The sequence below is a fragment of the Euprymna scolopes genome, chromosome 17 (assembly GCF_053919585.1).
Source record: "Euprymna scolopes isolate OS-2025 chromosome 17, ASM5391958v1, whole genome shotgun sequence".
In the NCBI taxonomy this organism is placed as follows: domain Eukaryota; kingdom Metazoa; phylum Mollusca; class Cephalopoda; order Sepiida; family Sepiolidae; genus Euprymna; species Euprymna scolopes.
The window spans coordinates 67,849,337-67,869,734 of record NC_136498.1 but is presented as its reverse complement, the minus strand read 5'-3'; the positions used below and the strand labels follow the sequence as shown (position 1 = coordinate 67,869,734).

At 37.1% G+C, this 20,398-nt stretch overlaps 1 protein-coding gene across 1 annotated transcript in view; it reads left to right on the top strand.

Moving 5' to 3' along the window:
* LOC145296768 (RB1-inducible coiled-coil protein 1-like) overlaps positions 1 to 20,398 on the top strand; it is a 285,724-nt gene that overhangs the window by 126,901 nt on the left and 138,425 nt on the right. The gene's annotated exons all lie outside the window — the stretch shown is intronic.

Here is a 20,398-nt window from a genome sequence, read left to right as displayed (position 1 = left end):
TACCGTCTCTCTCTCTCTCTCTCTCTGCTTGTTACCGTCTCTCTCTCTCTCTCTCTGCTTGTTACCGTCTCTCTCTCTCTCTCTCTCTGCTTGTTACCGTCTCTCTCTCTCTCTCTCTCTGCTTGTTACCGTCTCTCTCTCTCTCTCTCTCTGCTTGTTACCGTCTCTCTCTCTCTCTCTCTGCTTGTTACCGTCTCTCTCTCTCTCTCTCTCTGCTTGTTACCGTCTCTCTCTCTCTCTCTCTCTCTGCTTGTTACCGTCTCTCTCTCTCTCTCTCTCTGCTTGTTACCGTCTCTCTCTCTCTCTTTCTCTGCTTGTTACCGTCTCTGTCTCTCTCTCTCTGCTTGTTACCGTCTCTGTCTCTCTCTCTCTGCTTGTTACCGTCTCTGTCTCTCTCTCTCTGCTTGTTACCGTCTCTGTCTCTCTCTCTCTGCTTGTTACCGTCTCTGTCTCTCTGTCTCTGCTTGTTACCGTCTCTCTCTCTCTCTGTCTCTGCTTGTTACCGTCTCTCTCTCTCTCTGTCTCTGCTTGTTACCGTCTCTCTCTCTCTCTGTCTCTGCTTGTTACCGTCTCTCTCTCTCTCTGTCTCTGCTTGTTACCGTCTCTCTCTCTCTCTGTCTCTGCTTGTTACCGTCTCTCTCTCTCTCTGTCTCTGCTTGTTACCGTCTCTCTCTCTCTCTGTCTCTGCTTGTTACCGTCTCTCTCTCTCTCTGTCTCTGCTTGTTACCGTCTCTCTCTCTCTCTGTCTCTGCTTGTTACCGTCTCTCTCTCTCTCTGTCTCTGCTTGTTACCGTCTCTCTCTCTCTCTGTCTCTGCTTGTTACCGTCTCTCTCTCTCTCTGTCTCTGCTTGTTACCGTCTCTCTCTGTCTCTGCTTGTTACCGTCTCTCTCTCTCTGTCTCTGCTTGTTACCGTCTCTCTCTCTCTGTCTCTGCTTGTTACCGTCTCTCTCTCTCTCTGCTTGTTACCGTCTCTCTCTCTCTCTGCTTGTTACCGTCTCTCTCTCTCTCTGCTTGTTACCGTCTCTCTCTCTCTCTCTGCTTGTTACCGTCTCTCTCTCTCTCTCTCTCTGCTTGTTACCGTCTCTCTCTCTCTCTCTCTCTGCTTGTTACCGTCTCTCTCTCTCTCTCTCTCTGCTTGTTACCGTCTCTCTCTCTCTCTCTCTGCTTGTTACCGTCTCTCTCTCTCTCTCTCTCTCTCTCTCTGCTTGTTACCGTCTCTCTCTCTCTCTCTCTCTCTCTGCTTGTTACCGTCTCTCTCTCTCTCTCTCTCTCTCTGCTTGTTACCGTCTCTCTCTCTCTCTCTCTCTGCTTGTTACCGTCTCTCTCTCTCTCTCTCTCTGCTTGTTACCGTCTCTCTCTCTCTCTCTCTCTGCTTGTTACCGTCTCTCTCTCTCTCTCTCTGCTTGTTACCGTCTCTCTCTCTCTCTCTCTCTGCTTGTTACCGTCTCTCTCTCTCTCTGCTTGTTACCGTCTCTCTTTCTCTCTCTGCTTGTTACCGTCTCTCTCTCTCTCTCTCTCTGCTTGTTACCGTCTCTCTCTCTCTCTCTCTCTGCTTGTTACCGTCTCTCTCTCTCTCTGTCTCTGCTTGTTACCGTCTCTCTCTCTCTGTCTCTGCTTGTTACCGTCTCTCTCTCTCTCTGCTTGTTACCGTCTCTCTCTCTCTCTCTCTCTGCTTGTTACCGTCTCTCTCTCTCTCTCTCTCTGCTTGTTACCGTCTCTCTCTCTCTCTCTCTCTGCTTGTTACCGTCTCTCTCTCTCTCTCTCTCTCTCTCTGCTTGTTACCGTCTCTCTCTCTCTCTCTCTGCTTGTTACCGTCTCTCTCTCTCTCTCTCTCTCTCTGCTTGTTACCGTCTCTCTCTCTCTCTCTCTCTCTCTCTGCTTGTTACCGTCTCTCTCTCTCTCTCTCTCTCTCTCTGCTTGTTACCGTCTCTCTCTCTCTCTCTCTCTCTCTCTGCTTGTTACCGTCTCTCTCTCTCTCTCTCTCTCTCTCTGCTTGTTACCGTCTCTCTCTCTCTCTCTCTCTCTCTCTGCTTGTTACCGTCTCTCTCTCTCTCTCTCTCTCTCTCTGCTTGTTACCGTCTCTCTCTCTCTCTCTCTCTGCTTGTTACCGTCTCTCTCTCTCTCTCTCTCTGCTTGTTACCGTCTCTCTCTCTCTCTCTCTCTGCTTGTTACCGTCTCTCTCTCTCTCTCTCTGCTTGTTACCGTCTCTCTCTCTCTCTCTCTGCTTGTTACCGTCTCTCTCTCTCTCTCTGCTTGTTACCGTCTCTCTCTCTCTCTCTCTCTCTCTCTGCTTGTTACCGTCTCTCTCTCTCTCTCTCTCTCTCTCTGCTTGTTACCGTCTCTCTCTCTCTCTCTCTCTGCTTGTTACCGTCTCTCTCTCTCTCTCTCTCTCTCTCTGCTTGTTACCGTCTCTCTCTCTCTCTCTCTGCTTGTTACCGTCTCTCTCTCTCTCTCTCTGCTTGTTACCGTCTCTCTCTCTCTCTCTCTGCTTGTTACCGTCTCTCTCTCTCTCTCTGCTTGTTACCGTCTCTCTCTCTCTCTCTGCTTGTTACCGTCTCTCTCTCTCTCTGCTTGTTACCGTCTCTCTCTCTCTCTCTCTGCTTGTTACCGTCTCTCTCTCTCTCTCTCTGCTTGTTACCGTCTCTCTCTCTCTCTCTCTCTGCTTGTTACCGTCTCTCTCTCTCTCTCTGCTTGTTACCGTCTCTCTCTCTCTCTGCTTGTTACCGTCTCTCTCTCTCTCGCTCTCTCCTTCTGCTCTCGCTCGCTCTCTCCTTCTGCTCTCGCTCGCTCTCTCCTTCTGCTCTCGCTCGCTCTCTCCTTCTGCTCTCGCTCGCTCTCCTTCTGCTCTCGCTCGCTCTCCTTCTGCTCTCGCTCGCTCTCCTTCTGCTCTCGCTCGCTCTCTCCTTCTGCTCTCGCTCGCTCTCTCCTTCTGCTCTCGCTCGCTCTCTCCTTCTTCTCTCGCTCGCTCTCTCCTTCTGCTCTCGCTCGCTCTCTCCTTCTGCTCTCGCTCGCTCTCTCCTTCTGCTCTCGCTCGCTCTCTGCAGTCTCTCTTCTCTCGGTAGTCTCTCTTCTCTCGGTAGTCTCTCTTCTCTCGGTAGTCTCTCTTCTCTCGGTAGTCTCTCTTCTCTCGGTAGTCTCTCTTCTCTCGGTAGTCTCTCGCTCGCTCTGTCTCGTTCTCGCTCGCTCTGCCTTGTTCTCGCTCGCTCTGCCTCGTTCTCGCTCGCTCTGCCTCGTTCTCGCTCGCTCTGCCTCGTTCTCGCTCGCTCTGTCTCGTTCTCGCTCGCTCTGTCTCGTTCTCGCTCGCTCTGTCTCGTTCTCGCTCGCGCTCTGTCTCGTTCTCGCTCGCGCTCTGTCTCGTTCTCGCTCGCGCTCTGTCTCGTTCTCGCTCGCGCTCTGTCTCGTTCTCGCTCGCGCTCTGTCTCGTTCGCGCTCGCGCTCTGTCTCGTTCGCGCTCGCTCTGTCTCGTTCGCGCTCGCTCTGTCTCCTTCGCGCTCGCTCTCTGGCTCTGTCTCCTTCGCGCTCGCTCTCTGGCTCTGTCTCCTTCGCGCTCGCTCTCTGGCTCTGTCTCCTTCGCGCTCGCTCTCTGGCTCTGTCTCCTTCGCGCTCGCTCTCTGGCTCTGTCTCCTTCGCGCTCGCTCTCTGGCTCTGTCTCCTTCGCGCTCGCTCTCTGGCTCTGTCTCCTTCGCGCTCGCTCTCTGGCTCTGTCTCCTTCGCGCTCGCTCTCTGGCTCTGTCTCCTTCGCGCTCGCTCTCTGGCTCTGGCTCCTTCTCGCTCTCGCTCGCTCTCTCTCATTCTTGCTCTCTCGCTTTCTCTCTCATTCTTGCTCTCTCGCTTTCTCTCTCATTCTTGCTCTCTCGCTTTCTCTCTCATTCTAGCTCTCTCGCTCTCTCTCTCATTCTAGCTCTCTCGCTCTCTCTCTCATTCTAGCTCTCTCGCTCTCTCTCTCATTCTAGCTCTCTCGCTCTCTCTCTCATTCTAGCTCTCTCGCTCTCTCTCTCATGCTAGCTCTCTCTCTCATGCTAGCTCTCTCGCTCTCTCTCTCATTCTAGCTCTCTCGCTCTCTCTCTCATTCTAGCTCTCTCGCTCTCTCTCTCATTCTAGCTCTCTCGCTCTCTCTCTCATTCTAGCTCTCTCGCTCTCTCTCTCATTCTAGCTCTCTCGCTCTCTCTCTCATTCTAGCTCTCTCGCTCTCTCTCTCATTCTAGCTCTCTCGCTCTCTCTCTCATTCTAGCTCTCTCGCTCTCTCTCTCATTCTAGCTCTCTCGCTCTCTCGCTCTCTCTCTCTCTCTCATTCTCGCTCTCTCTCTCATTCTCGCTCTCTCTCTCATTCTCGCTCTCTCTCTCATTCTCGCTCTCTCTCTCATTCTCGCTCTCTCTCTCATTCTCGCTCTCTCTCTCATTCTCGCTCTCTCTCTCATTCTCGCTCTCTCGCTCATTCTCGCTCTCTCGCTCATTCTCGCTCTCTCGCTCATTCTCGCTCTCTCGCTCTCATTCTCGCTCTCTCGCTCTCATTCTAGCTCTCTCGCTCTCATTCTAGCTCTCTCGCTCTCATTCTAGCTCTCTCGCTCTCATTCTAGCTCTCTCGCTCTCATTCTAGCTCTCTCGCTCTCATTCTAGCTCTCTCTCTCTCATTCTAGCTCTCTCTCTCTCATTCTAGCTCTCTCGCTCTCTCTCTCTCATTCTAGCTCTCTCGCTCTCTCTCTCTTATTCTAGCTCTCCTGCTCTCTCTCTCTCTCATTCTAGCTCTCCTGCTCTCTCTCTCTGCTCTCGGTCTCTTTCTCGCTCTGCTCGTTACTGCACTTCTGCTTCTGCGGTGTAAAAACTTCTCAAATGTACTTGATTACTTAAGCCGTATTAAAATGTAAACATTAGTCAAAATCAAACTCCCTTAAGTCGCATTTTTTTTTTTATTATTGAGATATACATATATCGGCGGGATTCTCTTACAAAAGCTACATAAGAACACCCCTAGACATGTCAAATATATCCGTTGGCCTTTTTTTTTCTTGTTTTTTGGCCTCTTTTCTTGTTTTTTTTTTTTTTTTTTTCCATTTTCCTCTTGCTTTTGACCCTTTTCTCCCCCCTCTTGCTTTTGACCCTTTTCCCCCTCCTCTCTTGCTTTTGACCCTTTTCCCCCTCCTCACTTGCTTTTGACCCTTTTCCCCCTCCTCTCTTGCTTTTGACCCTTTTCCCCCTCCTCACTTGCTTTTGACCCTTTTCCCCCTCCTCACTTGCTTTTGACCCTTTTCCCCCTCCTCTCTTGCTTTTGACCCTTTTCCCCCTCCTCTCTTGCTTTTGACCCTTTTCCCCCTCCTCTCTTGCTTTTGACCCTTTTCCCCCTCCTCTCTTGCTTTTGACCCTTTTCCCCCTCCTCTCTTGCTTTTGACCCTTTTCCCCCTCCTCACTTGCTTTTGACCCTTTTCCCCCTCCTCACTTGCTTTTGACCCTTTTCCCCCTCCTCACTTGCTTTTGACCCTTTTCCCCCTCCTCACTTGCTTTTGACCCTTTTCCCCCTCCTCTCTTGCTTTTGACCCTTTTCCCCCTCCTCTCTTGCTTTTGACCCTTTTCCCCCTCCTCTCTTGCTTTTGACCCTTTTCCCCCTCCTCTCTTGCTTTTGACCCTTTTCCCCCTCCTCTCTTGCTTTTGACCCTTTTCCCCCTCCTCTCTTGCTTTTGACCCTTTTCCCCCTCCTCTCTTGCTTTTGACCCTTTTCCCCCTCCTCTCTTGCTTTTGACCCTTTTCCCCCTCCTCTCTTTCTTTTGACCCTTTTCCCCCTCCTCTCTTGCTTTTTGGCTCTTTGACTCCCCCCCTCTTGCTTTTTGGCCCTTTTTGTCCTTTTTCCCCTTGGCCCTTTTTTTTCTCTCGATTTAGCCTTTTTCTCTTTTTTTTTTGTCCCTTCCCCCCTTTTCGTCCCCTCCCCCCTCTTTGTCCCTTCCCCCTTTTTTTTTCCGTTCCCCTCTTTTTTGGCCCTTCCCCCTCCCTCCTTTTCTTTTGTTTTTGGGCCTTTTTCCTCTCAATTTTTTTTTTTTTCTTCTCTTGATTTGCCCCTCTCTTGATTTGCCCCCTTTTTTTTCCTTTCTTGATTTGCCCCCTTTTTTTTCCTTTCTTGATTTGCCCCCTTTTTTTTCCTTTCTTGATTTGCCCCCTTTTTTTTCCTTTCTTGATTTGCCCCCTTTTTTTTCCTTTCTTGATTTGCCCCCTTTTTTTTCCTTTCTTGATTGGCCCCCTTTTTTTTCCTTTCTTGATTGGCCCCCTTTTTTTTCCTTTCTTGATTGGCCCCCTTTTTTTTCCTTTCTTGATTGGCCCCCTTTTTTTTCCTTTCTTGATTGGCCCCCTTTTTTTTCCTTTCTTGATTGGCCCCCTTTTTTTTCCTTTCTTGATTGGCCCCCTTTTTTTTCCTTTCTTGATTGGCCCCCTTTTTTTTCCTTTCTTGATTGGCCCCCTTTTTTTTCCTTTCTTGATTGGCCCCCTTTTTTTTCCTTTCTTGATTGGCCCCCTTTTTTTTCCTTTCTTGATTGGCCCCCTTTTTTTTCCTTTCTTGATTGGCCCCCTTTTTTTTCCTTTCTTGATTGGCCCCCTTTTTTTTCCTTTCTTGATTGGCCCCCTTTTTTTTTCCTCTCTTGATTTGCCCCCCTTTTTTTTTCCTCTCTTGATTTGCCCCCCTTTTTTTTTCCTCTCTTGATTTGCCCCCCTTTTTTTTTCCTCTCTTGATTTGCCCCCCTTTTTTTTTCCTCTCTTGATTTGCCCCCCTTTTTTTTTCCTCTCTTGATTTGCCCCCCTTTTTTTTTCCTCTCTTGATTTGCCCCCCTTTTTTTTTCCTCTCTTGATTTGCCCCCCTTTTTTTTTCCTCTCTTGATTTGCCCCCCTTTTTTTTTCCTTTCTTGATTTGGCCCCCTTTTTTTTTCCTCTCTTGATTGGCCCCCCTTTTTTTTTCCTCTCTTGATTTGCCCCCCTTTTTTTTTCCTCTCTTGATTTGCCCCCCTTTTTTTTTCCTCTCTTGATTTGCCCCCCTTTTTTTTTCCTCTCTTGATTTGCCCCCCTTTTTTTTTCCTCTCTTGATTTGCCTCCCTTTTTTTTTCCTCTCTTGATTTGCCCCCCTTTTTTTTTCCTCTCTTGATTTGCCCCCCTTTTTTTTTCCTCTCTTGATTTGCCCCCCTTTTTTTTTCCTCTCTTGATTTGCCCCCCTTTTTTTTTCCTCTCTTGATTTGCCCCCCTTTTTTTTTCCTCTCTTGATTTGCCCCCCTTTTTTTTTCCTCTCTTGATTTGCCCCCCTTTTTTTTTCCTCTCTTGATTTGCCCCCCTTTTTTTTTCCTCTCTTGATTTGCCCCCCTTTTTTTTTCCTCTCTTGATTTGCCCCCCTTTTTTTTTCCTCTCTTGATTTGCCCCCCTTTTTTTTTCCTCTCTTGATTTGCCCCCCTTTTTTTTTCCTCTCTTGATTTGCCCCCCTTTTTTTTTCCTCTCTTGATTTGCCCCCCTTTTTTTTTCCCTTCTCTCTCTCTCTCTCTCTCTCTCTCTCTCTCTCTCTCTCTCTCTCTCTCTCTCTCTCTCTCTCTCTCTCTCTCTCTCTCTCTCTGCGTCTCTCTCGCGCTTTTAGTCTTTTGGTTTTCCTGGTTTTTAGTCTTTTTTTTCTCGTCTTGTATCACCTGACATTACTGTCCTTTTCTGGAAATGTGAATTTTGTCATACTGCAAGCGATTCCCTAAACGAATAGGTGAGATAGTAGACTTGTTTCCTTAAAGAATAACGTCATATCTCCCTCTGCTGCGGAACTAGGAAATTGTTACTTTTTTTTTTTTTTTATTTATTTCTGACATCAAACATATTTTGATGTTCTATACTTATTACACTAAAAACAACTTTTTTTGACCCAAAATGAACAAAAACTAATTTTAATTGAACTTATCGAATTTAAAAGCAAAAATGAACTCTTAACTTGCTGTGTTTGTATGTATGCAAACTCTGATGAACTTGGAAAGGTAAACAAAAATAAAGCAATATAAGACAATTACTTTATAATTTAGGTTGGGGATCAGTTTCGCATCTGAATTTAGTGTAAAATTATCCCACATTTCCGGGCCATTCCAATTTTTTAACCCATATAAATGTGTGCATTTTTTTTTTTTTTTTTTTTTTTTTTAATTGTAGGAGCTTTTTTTGTTTGGGGGAACTGTTCACTCTAACTTAGAGCTAGTAATAATAGGATTCAAAATTTTTTTGTTATCTACCACAAATCTCAAGTTCACCAATAACATCTATTGCTAATGGAGATTTGGTACCTGTCTGAAACCGAAACTACTGTTAATGTATTATTGTACTAGCTTTCAATACTCAATTCGGGATAGTGTGATATCTGTTCTTTCAAGAAACCATGCTCCTTTGGTGGGTAGGAGGAGTTAATATAGAATCTTTTGTGGTTATCACCCTCCCATGCATCGCTTCCTCATTTGGTGAGGGAAGCGTACGTCAACAAGGAATTCTCACAATTGGTTGTTCATTAGCAAATTCGATCATTTATATTATGCTAGCAGAAATATAATAATTACTTGATTTATTAACTTTATCCATCGAGCGTTTCTCGGATGTATTTTTACTTTCACTTTTATTTTTAAATATGTTACTTTTTTGTATTTTTACTAAATTATTTTTCTAAGCAGGATTGGAAAAGTTAAATATATATAAACATTGTTTGATTATTTTTCATAACTAAATTTGTTTCATCTGGTTTTTGAAGTTCGTTTATAAAATTATTGGATGTAAATAGCTTCTAAAATTTTCAGTATTTTAATGTGAGATTGTTAAGAATATTAAAGACAAAACAAATTACTTTCTATTCAACATTTTAAATATTTTTGAATTACATTGTGACTTTGAAATGTATTGATTATATTAGTTTCGACTATTTAAAAAAACAAATGATCTATTTCTGCCAACTTTTTCAGTTTGTTGTCTACAATAAAATTCCCAATTATTTTTGTAAAAGAAATTATTTAAAATAACAAAAAATTACTATAAGTCTTTTCTTGAGTTTTAACACCTATTTGTCGGTACGTGAAAAATGAATAGTCGATGTTCAAAATGTATGAACATTTTGACCTCCCTCTTTACTTAAAAATTCATCAAAAATTAGGAAATTAAACCAATTTTTATGAAATTTTCAGTACTTATCAAATCACGGAATATAATGAACCCATTATTTAAATCTTAGCAGAAATGTAGTACCTTGTTTAAACAAACACCTTTATTAGAGTTATGGTTTTCAGTAGTACAAACAAGATGAATGAATTTAGTTTTGCATCGTAAATTGTGACAAAAAAGAAAAATTATTTTTTAGGAACATTACGAAAAGAAAAGCCTCTAAAGTCCGTATTAATGAATTCGATATTTCTCAAAATACCGATATTATCATTGAATTAAGCATTGTTTATTTAATATTTTCGCATAAAAAATATTTCTACTTTTTTTTTTTAGATTACATGTTTTGCATAATTTTTTATATGTAAAATTCTAATATTTTCCTTGCTTGAATAAACATGAAACTTTCAGCATAAACTAAATTTTATATAACCTTGAAAAATTTTTTTTTCAATTTAAAAGCAGGAACACAGAAAAATAATTAAATAAAAAAAAATAATAAAAATTATACAAACGTTTACGATAGAAATGTACGGATGCATGGTTAGGTGGGGGGGCGCAAAAAAAAACAGCACTCCCTACTCCCTCAACTATCTGACGTCATTTTCAGGCAGCCTTTTGACTTTGACATTTTGGGCTTCTGTAAAATCCGTCTTTAGACGACTTTATTTTTGCTTAAGCGAAGCTAGAATCTCTTGCAAGCAAATTTTTTTTCTTTTTCTTTTCTTTTTTTTTTTCTTTTTTTTTTTCTTTTTTTTTTGTACAAACAAGATGTTTTTTAATTTTTTTATTATTTAATTCAATATCTTAGGACTTTATTTAATGTTTGAAATGGACTCAGAAAATTAATATTTATCTTCCAAAGGTTTTTACAATGAATTTATTTAACTTAAAAATTTAGCTGCATTTGTCAGCTTCCGAATGTTACAGTGAAAACATTTTTCATTATAACTTTTTTTTTTCGCGTGTACAAATTTTTTTCCATTTGGAAATTAACTTTAGGCTTTAATCTTTCAAATACAATCAAAGTAGCCGGAAACCTACAAAAAAAAAAAAAAAAAAAAAAAAAAAAAATGATGATAAACCGCTTTTCAAAACTGTCCTATCTTTTTTTCACCATTATTGCCTGTACCTACCTATTTGGTATCTTTTAAACCAAATAAGGAAGTTAAGTTTTTAAGATCGTGAATCAGTTTTTTTCTTTTCTTTTTTTTTTCTTTTCTTTTTTTTTCTTTTCTTTTTTTCTTTTCTTTTCTTTTTTTTCTTTTTTTTCTTTTCTTTTTTTTCTTTTCTTTTTTTTTCTTTTTTTTTTCTTTTCTTTTTTTTCTTTTTTTTTTCTTTTTTTTTCTTTTCTTTTTTTTTTCTTTTTTTTTCTTTTCTTTTTTCTTTTCTTTTTTTTCTTTTCTTTTTTTTCTTTTCTTTTTTTTTCTTTTCTTTTTTTTTCTTTTCTTTTTTTTCTTTTCTTTTTTTTTTCTTTGTCTTCCATGTTCATGAAGAAACCGAAATGCTGTATGTTGGATTTTATTTTTTATTTTTATTTATTTATTTTGTTTCTCTTTTAAATAGTTTTGCTTTTGTCGCAATTACCTTTTTTTTAAATGTCAAATAGGTTAAGTGAAATATAGGCACTATTACTTTTTTAAGAATTCCTTGGAAGGGAAAGACGTTTTTGTCAAAGTTTTGCATAACTTTTAGATATAAAAACAATATAAATATGCAAAAATAATACAAAATAAAACATTAATTATATGAACATTTATTGAACTAAAATAAAATTAAGGAAATTCTTGAATCAGTGAAAGTTATCTTATAAAAATTGGACATTTTTTTAAATTTCTTAATTTTATTTAAATAAATGTTTAGATAATTGAGATTTCATCTTGCTATTACTTAAGGGTATTTTTTTTTGGTTTTGTTTTAACTAAAAGTTACCCGAAACTTTTACAATTTCGGATAGTGTCTTTTTGAATTGTCTTCCCCTCAAAGGAGTTCTAAAAAAATAAAAACAGAAACATTGTTTCCTAAAAAAAAAAAAGTGTACAAGTGCCCGAAAATATGCAAGTTATATACAAGTAAGAAAGTACACTGGAAGTGGTCATACAATCTTATATTTGATAGGGTACTTGTTTAGTTTAACCAGGACATTAAAAAATTACAATATTGAAAAAAATATATTGTACGTTGTGCCCGTTATGGAATTAAGTTCTCATAAAAAAAATTTCACTTAATTCGATTTAGGAATTAAAAAATAAAATACAATTTTTTAAATTTTTTTAAAATTTTTTTATTTATTTGTTTTTTTACATCTTGCCTATTTTGCGGATGAAGAGTGCCTTTAAAAACGAAAACGGGTTAACAAGACAAAATGAGTGAAAAAAGGATTTAAAATGGACAGAGAAACTCTGTCAAATAAGTTTAAAAAAAAAAAAAAAAGCTAAAATATTCATGTAGGTACTTTTCTGTCCATCTTTCAAAAATAATCTCATCAAATTTTGACAAACTTTAAGTGGTGACAGTTATCTCCCTTGGCGCATCCTCCTCCTCGAAATAGGCAAGATGGCTGGGAGATTTTCTTTGTAAAAAAAAAGAAAAAGAAAAAAAAAATACTTGATCAAATTAAGTGAAATTTTTTATAAGTACTTAATTCCAAATCGAGTATATATATATATATATATATATATTAAATGTTTTGATTAAACTAGACAAGTACCTTTTTTATATAGAGATAAAATTGAGAAGAGTTGAAATAATTACATTCTCATTATATTCAATTGAATGAAACCAAACTTTACCATTGACTTAGGATTCGTAAACAATAATACATATTTGATATAAAATCAATCTTGCAGCAGGTGCTTTATGTGGTTCCCCTTTTTAGTAAAACGACTTAAATATCTGATGCTTACTGCTTGTAACCATAGCAACCACTATCACCAATGTAGTTTCTCTTCTCAATCCTTTTTACTCTTTTCTATGTTCTAGTCTTCATCTTTAGGTTTGAAGTACAAAAAGGGGGAGGGGTATTAGCTGTATAGATTTTTTTTTCTTTTTGCGTGGTGTTAATCAATAAATAACTAGCCAATTACTCAGCTGAATATTTTATAGTTTGACGTTTTTAAATACACGCACTGGTCTCATATTTGATTCTTTACCCCACCTTCCCCAATATATTAGATTAGATCAACTAATAAGAGAAGTCCGTACTGTTGAATCATACTTTTTCTCATTTTTCTTTGTCATGCATTGTTCTTTGTTGCTGCTCGTTTATTACTATTTTACTCGCTAGAAGTAGTCACACAGGCCATCATTAAAGATTTCTCTTTGAGAACAGCTTGTATTCTCTGGAATCTGATTCCCCAGATTTCCAGTACTCTCCAACTCTCTCGATAACCACTGCAGTTGAATTTGCGTTATCGCAACAGTTGCTTACCATTGATTTTTCGTTGGTGATGACCGTTGGTCTTCACTGGAATTTGAGTGACAATAAACCTCCCCAAGGTCCCAGTCCTCTTTACACTCAGCCAACGGAGATCTGGCTAGTGCTTTCTTCTTTCCATCCTCCTTGATTATTTGGTGTGGCGTTAGTTTATGGTGATAAACACACAAAAAAGGGGAAGGCAGATGCACAGAGGGGGTTAACTTACAATTATACAGCTTCAGTTTTCATGATTTCATGTGATGTCCCTTAGTGTTTTACATCTGCAGCAGTTTCTATATATCCGGCTTGTGCCTGTAGCTCAGGTGTGTTAGTCTCCACATTCAAGAGTTTTTCTTAATATTTCAGCCGTTTTTATTATTGTTATGCATATCTTCTCAGCCATCCCTCTGATTCAAATTTTTCCCATTCTTCAAAATTTTTTGATATTGTTTTTAGTGCTCCTACTATTATTTCACTGGTTTGTTTCATTGAAATACTTTGCTTTTATGCACTTTTTATTTGTCGAGTTTTTAAAGATTTATTCTCACAAGCCCAAAACTTTAACAGCAAGAACTCCCCTTGCTATCACAATGAAAAATAACTTTACTTTTCACAAATCCAGCTTGTTCTGTGGAACACATTGCTATGGAACTGTTTTCCTGCAGACTACATCTTCAAAGTCTTCGAATCTAATGTACACAGATTACTGTAACCAAAACTTAGTTCATTCCATTAATCCTCATGAAATTCACTTTTTAAATAGCTATCATTTCATCTCATTAATGCTTATCGTCGAGTGACCTTCAACCTTGATAAAAGCCTTTCTTACATTCTTTTTTAGGCAGTTTAGTTTCGATCCCAGCTTGAGGCACTTGCTTAGCTTGTCACACTGAAGAGCTGTGATACAGTGAAACAGTCTGCCTTTGAATAATATATATACTAGCAGGCTGTGTAGACCAGTTGTAATATGATAAAATATGCATAAATGTATTTATGTAGATTTCGCATTCATTATTAGAGCCAATCCTCTACTGATTATTATATTGTACCGAATATAGTAAAAAAAAAAAAAAAAAACCCACAAAATGTTAGAATCATGTTCGCAAATGTTCAAATTGATGACCATTATTGTCCAGACAAGATAACGATGAGAGTATATTTTTGAGACATATAATATTCGTCTCAAGATGGATAAAATTAATTTCCCCAAACAGATCAGTCTTACATGACTTTTTTGTCTCCTTACGAAATTAAAATCAAGATACAATGATACTAAACCTATGTCTAGAATATTTGATCTAATTTTGATCAAGATCCATTACATGATTTTCATACTAGAAAATGTCAAGTTTTAGTTCAAGGGGGTTTTAAGAAATTAAAATTCAGAGATTCTTGTTTCATTTGCGTCTTCTGATTATGGATAGAATTCAATGCAAATCTGAAATATCTGAATTTTCTAAGGAGATCTTATGCTAGGTGTATCAGAATTTGTGGGGAATTTTTGATACCCCTAACAGAAAACTGCGAATAAAATATAAAAAACTCGTAATTTCTCTTTTTAAAGTGGGTTGTTTATTTTCTGTATGGAATATACTTCCAAAATAAACTATTAAAGTTGTTTAAAAATTAATAGAAATATTATTTTTTATTTAAAAAAAAACAGTGTTACAAACTGCCAGCGCGCGTTCAACCAGCCATGTTTTTTTTTTTTACGTATGAAATAAATTGAATTTTACGAGTGAAATTTTTTCAATTTTTAAACTTTAAAAATCCATCAGAATTTTTCTATTGGTTCAATTTTTACGATATTTTCAGGGTCAATGTGAAATTTAATGATCTTTCCAATAAACCGAATATAATATTTTAAACAAACGTTTTTTTGTCCCCCCCCAACCCCCATTTTGAAATGTCTATTAAAATTTAAGTAATTAATTTACTCACCAAAGTTTTATATATCAGAAATTGAAGATAAAAGATCAATAAGTGTGCCTTTTTTCAACTACGGAGACCCCAAAATACTAGTTTTGGTTAACAGCATGCAATAAAGAGATATTAATTATGGCGTTTATAAGATAATCGTAAAAAAAATCAGATTTGTCTCCCTTTATTTGAACAGTCAAAAAATCTGAGTTCGCATTTTTAAAATTTAAAAAAAATCTGTTTAGAAAAGTATTTTATTTAAAAAGGACATGAATATAAGTATAAGTATGGATAAATTCTTAGCAATGAACAATGGAAGTACACATTAAATAGTATTTTTGATAGGTAAGTGATTTTTTGGAATTTATGTATTTTTTATAATCGAAGTAAAATTTTTTTGAGTTTCTTTAAATCTTTTTTAAAGAAAACCGATTTAAAAAACAAATATTACATAATTTGCTATTAAACCTGTTATTTTTTAAAATTTTGGTCTTTGCTCCTTTAATTGAATAAAAAAAAATTAGGGTTTGAATTACATTTTTCAAGTAGTTATAAGCTTCGAAAGATAGTAAGTTGATTTATTCAAGTTCATATACGGCATTTTTAATGGTGGCTTCTGATACACCTAATGTTATGCTCCGGAAAACTCTTGAAATATTTCAAATAAACTGAAATTTGGAATATTGTCTAATAACGATATTTAAATTTTCACAAAAATCGGATGTCTGAATTTTTAAAGGGCTTCGATCTCCCTTCCCTGTTTTTTTTTTTTTTTTTTTTTTTTTTTTTTTTTTTTTTTGCACCATTTGAAACTGGAATTAAATATAGCCCACATTATAAACATTTACGCCTAGTAGCTGGTTTTAAAAAATTCATAATCGGTGCATTATTTTAGGAGTGAATCTTGTACATATAAACATAGCTAACTTGTGTGTGCGCGTCTTTTTAGTGTCCCCATTTATCAAGGCCAAAAATCACTCGAGGATAAGGGTTAGTGAGATTGATATATTGTCAGTTGAATGATTATAAGATTAAAAATGGTGAATGGAATGAACTTTTGATTATTTATGAAGACGGTTTGTGACAAGTATTTGTCGACATTGGATTTAAAGATGATCATGTTGTAATCTGCAGGGAAGCAGTTTTGTGGTAATGTGTTCTAATTTAAATAAAGTAATAAAATGTCACTATTTATTAAGGTTGTAAATCACTTAAGGGTTAATTAGATGGATAGATGATCAATATTATGAGAGGATTAAACAAGTAGTTTTTATTTTACAGTGAAAAAAAATTTATTATGATACCGAGCAAAATGTTCGATGTTTAGAAAGAAAAGCTAGTATTAAAGATGGGAAGGGGTGTCAGCGCTTTAACTGGAGTTATCTCCCCTTGGCATTTCTAAAATTCAAACAAAATTTTTTTTTTTATCCAAGATGGCTGCCTTCAATGCGCTCTCATAAAAACGAGTTTTTCCGCTGTAAAAAAAAAAAACTACTTGATGAAATTAAGTGAATTTTTTTTTTTTTTTTTGAGAACTTCATTCCATAACGGATACATACAATTTAAACTTTTTTCGGTATTTTCATTTTTTAATGTCTTGACTAAACTGTACAAGTACCGATTTTTAACTTGTGATCTTTAATCTTAGATTGTAAATAAACAATTTTCTAATAAATGCATGTTTCATTTTTATTGTCAAGAAAAAATATTAAAGAATCGTTTTTGGAATCTGAAAGAAGACTCAAATTTTTTAAATTTCGGTGTCTCTCCCCTTCTGATTTTTGCGATTCCTGATTTTTGCTTAATCTCAACCCTAGTGGTAATGTCTTCCACAGATGCTAAGTTCTTGGAAAGAAACTCTGTTCATGGAAATAGTTTGATTTTTAAGCACAGAGAAAAAAAGTAAGTTTCTTTGAAGTTGTGGTAGAAAGAAGAGTTCTTGTTGTGAATGAATCTGAAATTGAAACTCCATCGAGAACCTTCCATAAAAATGATAGAAGACAATGTCAAGTTTTATTTACTTGAATAATAAAAAATTAGGTTATCTGAGTTGAAAAACCAGTTAGCTTTAAATATCAAGCATTTTTATTCATGACTGTTTAAGATTGGCGTAAGTGTATGCTATATACATTTATGCAGATTTTTTTAACAAATTTTATTGCTTTTATATAAGTAGTGTAATGGTTACAGAATTGAGGACTTTGCATTATTTTTCAGCAAGAAATTATAAGCACTAGAGGGCGGCAGTACTAGGGGTCTATCTTCAAAAACCATTTGCACCTAGCTTAATCTCTTCATTAGGATGATAATAGATAGAGAAAAAAAGAATTTTTGAAAAAAAGTCATTTTTGGCATGTGGGGGGCTTTTTTTACGATAGTGCCCCCAGTAGAAACATAGTGTCCTAGGGGGTTAGGTCCCCCACAGGTTTTTCCCAATTTTTCAGATCCTGCCCAAAAAGGCTCCCACCCAGCCTTCCAAAACTTTCATCCCCCCACCAGGGACATAAATTCTATCAACAGGCTTAAAAACCATTCACAGAAACTGACTAAGCAATGTAGGTATATGTGACATAACAACATACAATCCCCTGCCTTTAATAAGCCACTTATTCGAAACAAATTTTTCACCTCAATGTTTTTTGTGTGCATAACTATTATTTGTCTCTTTGGGAATTTCCCTTAGGGGATTAAGTGAACATTGCATTGCATGGTTTATTAACTATTCTTTGGGGGATTTCCCTTTTATGTGAAATGGAACTAATTCCTTTCACAGTTTTGGGGTGGGGGAGGACACTAAGAGAAATGAAGGACCCAGCAGAAATGAATTTCTGTTGAATAGAATAAGAATCTATTGCAGTGTTATTATGAAGCCATTGCAGTGTTGTTATCAAGAAGCCATTGCCATTGCAGTGTGTTCTAGCCAACTAAGTTCACTCATAGTCATTTGGAATGTTTTAGGAGTAACATAGTAGCCAAATAGCTGATTTTTTAAGTTTCGGGTAATTTTGGGCAAATTTCGGCTCATTTTGGCCCTTCATTTTATCCTAGGAACCCAAAAATGCCTCAAAAATGGCTAGAAATTATGGGGTAATGTAAGTTTTAGCCAACTAAGTCCATTCATAGTCATTTCGGATGTTTTAGGAGTAACATAGTAGCCAAATAGCTGATTTTTTAAGATTTCGGGTAATTTTGAGCAAATTTCGGCTCATTTTGGCCCTTTTCATCCTATAAACCCAAAAATGCCTCAAAAATGGCTAGAAATCATCAGTCTCAACTATCTATACCAATTTGTATCCATTTAGGACGTTTAGGTTCATGCAATTTTGCATAATGTAAATTTTTTGCTGCAAATGGTGATTTTGGGCCCTCGGGGGGGGGGGGGAATATCGTAAAAAAAGCCCCCCACATGCCAAAAATGACTTTTTTTTCAAAAATTCTTTTTTTCTCTGTCTATTATCATCCTAATGAAGAGATTAAGCTAGGTGCAAATGGTTTTTGAAGATAGACCCCTAGTACTGCCGCCCTCTATAAGCACTTAAAGATAGGACGTTACTTTCCAACCACCTCCTTGCACATAAACTTGTATGGCTATTGACTAAGGACCATTAAAAGAAAGTTACATTTGTAGGAAGGGTTCATTGTGGTATGCAAATTTGACTAATCAAGTATTTGAACTGTTGCTTCACCCCACCCACCCTCGCAAATACTCAACATGCAGGCAAAATTAAATGAACTCCTTTATTTGATACTTGGACTTTTTCAAAGATTGCTGGCATCCATAACTTGCTGATTGATCCGGAATTGATACACAAGTTGTGATAATCAATATGACCCCGTGGGAATGCCATAGTGCTGTTTACATCAATCTGTATAATTTGCTGTCAATAATACTATTCCTTTTGAAATGATAAATGTTTGTCAGTCAATGTTATTAAGAAAAAAATCTTTCATAACGGTCATTATCAATTAAATATTCGTTAAATTAAACAAATATGTCTCTGTATTTGTTTATTTAAATTTAAAGCAATTTAATTTTTTTTAAAAAACAATAACAAATATTCAGTTTTATTGTAAAAATAATTGTCAGCTAAATATTCAAATAAAACCTAAACTAATTGCACTTTTTGAAAGTGATAGCATACGTACGAATATGAAATACCTTAGCGTATTGTTATTGTATTATTAATATGAATTGTAACTGGTGTTTCTTTAGGATTCAGAAGCAGTGGTTATCTCTTGTTCAAGGGCATTACTAGTCTCTATTTTTGGAACTTGTTTCTTTTTGGATGGGCTGCTGTTTACAAAAAAAAAAAAAAATTTGTAAACCAAAAAAAGCTGCCAAATCGACTCTGTGCCAGACTTTCGCCAGTTTTAATCTTTGTATTTCTCTACATTCTTTCAAAAAGCAATGCTTGCATTCTTTCATTTTTCTATGAAAGCGAACGTTTTTTAAAAATTTATTTACTCCTTTTTTTTTTTTTTTTTTTTCATCTTGCACTTCTATTTCCTTATCTAATATATAAAATTATCTTGTTTGATGTTCAAAGTTTGAGTAAACTAACAAATCAAAGTTTATTTTTGGTATTGACCTCTGCTGTCAATATCAAATTACTTGACCAATTTTTGGTTTAAACATTTTAAATTTTACATAAAGTGTATTCAGACAAGCTTTTTAATCGTTTTTTTTACCAAAATTTTGGCCACCAAGGGGTCAAAGTTCAAGATTTGACCTTTGCGGTCTCTAGTAAACTATTCAGCCAATTTTGGGTCTAAACATTTGAAATTTTACATAGAGTATTCAGACATGTAGCAAGCTTTTAAATCAGTTTTTGGGCAAAAATTTGGCTGACAAGAGGTCAAAGTTGAAAGATTTGATCTTTGCAGACTCTACCAAACTCCTCTACCAATTTTGGGTCTAAACACTTGAAATTTTAGATGTAGGTTACCTGGACATGAGTCAAACTTTATATATATATATATATATATAAGTTATGAACAGTACATAGGGCCCGAGCAAAGCCGGGCTGAACTGTTAGTTACTACTAATACTGTTACTATCGCTACTATTATTACTAGAAGAGGTTTGTGTCTTTATTAAAATTGAAATAAATTCTTCCCTTTATACCATCAGTTATTAAGTTTTAACCTCCCCTTCTTTTGCTCATAAAATGAAATTTGTATACATGATTATTGGAGCAAGCTGATCAAACGTATGTTCAACTTTCATTATATAGATTACTCGATCTATTTAATAAAAAAGAATGTATGTGTGTTTGGTTCAGCCCAGACAACTTATAATATGAAACCTTTTTAAATCAAGTGATAACGCATTTGAAATTGAATATAATAGTTGTCTATCTTAAGTTTAAAAATATTCACAACTAAAACTTGAAAACAAGAATGGCTTCACTTCATCTCTGGCAATGTCGAATAGGTACAGCTGATTTCTCATTGCGATATATATTTTGCAATAATCGGCAATACATACGGCATAATCACGTTGACACACTAGTTCCCGTCAGATCACCAAAGTTAAGCAACGTTGAGCCTGGCTAGTGCCAGATCGGTGACCATTTGGATATTCTAGGCACTGTATGTGCTTTCCGCTTATCTCGGCAGTTTCCAGTCGTTCTGAACCTCCACTTGCCACTGGCAGGAGAGGTGTGGTTGGAGATTGCGCAACTCTTGCCACAAGAATTTCACGCGCAGGCACCCTTACCGTGGGTATCCATAGTCTGTCAAGACTGAAGGAAGCCTTTTTTATATTGCAATAGACAGATTCAGATATCTATGGTAAAACATTTTCCTAGAGGAAGTTATTTTCTTACATTGTGTTGCCCTCTATATGGGGAACATCTATATTTTTATTTATAAAATGTATAATTATCCAGTCATGCATTTCGGTGTCATACGTATAGTGTGATTTG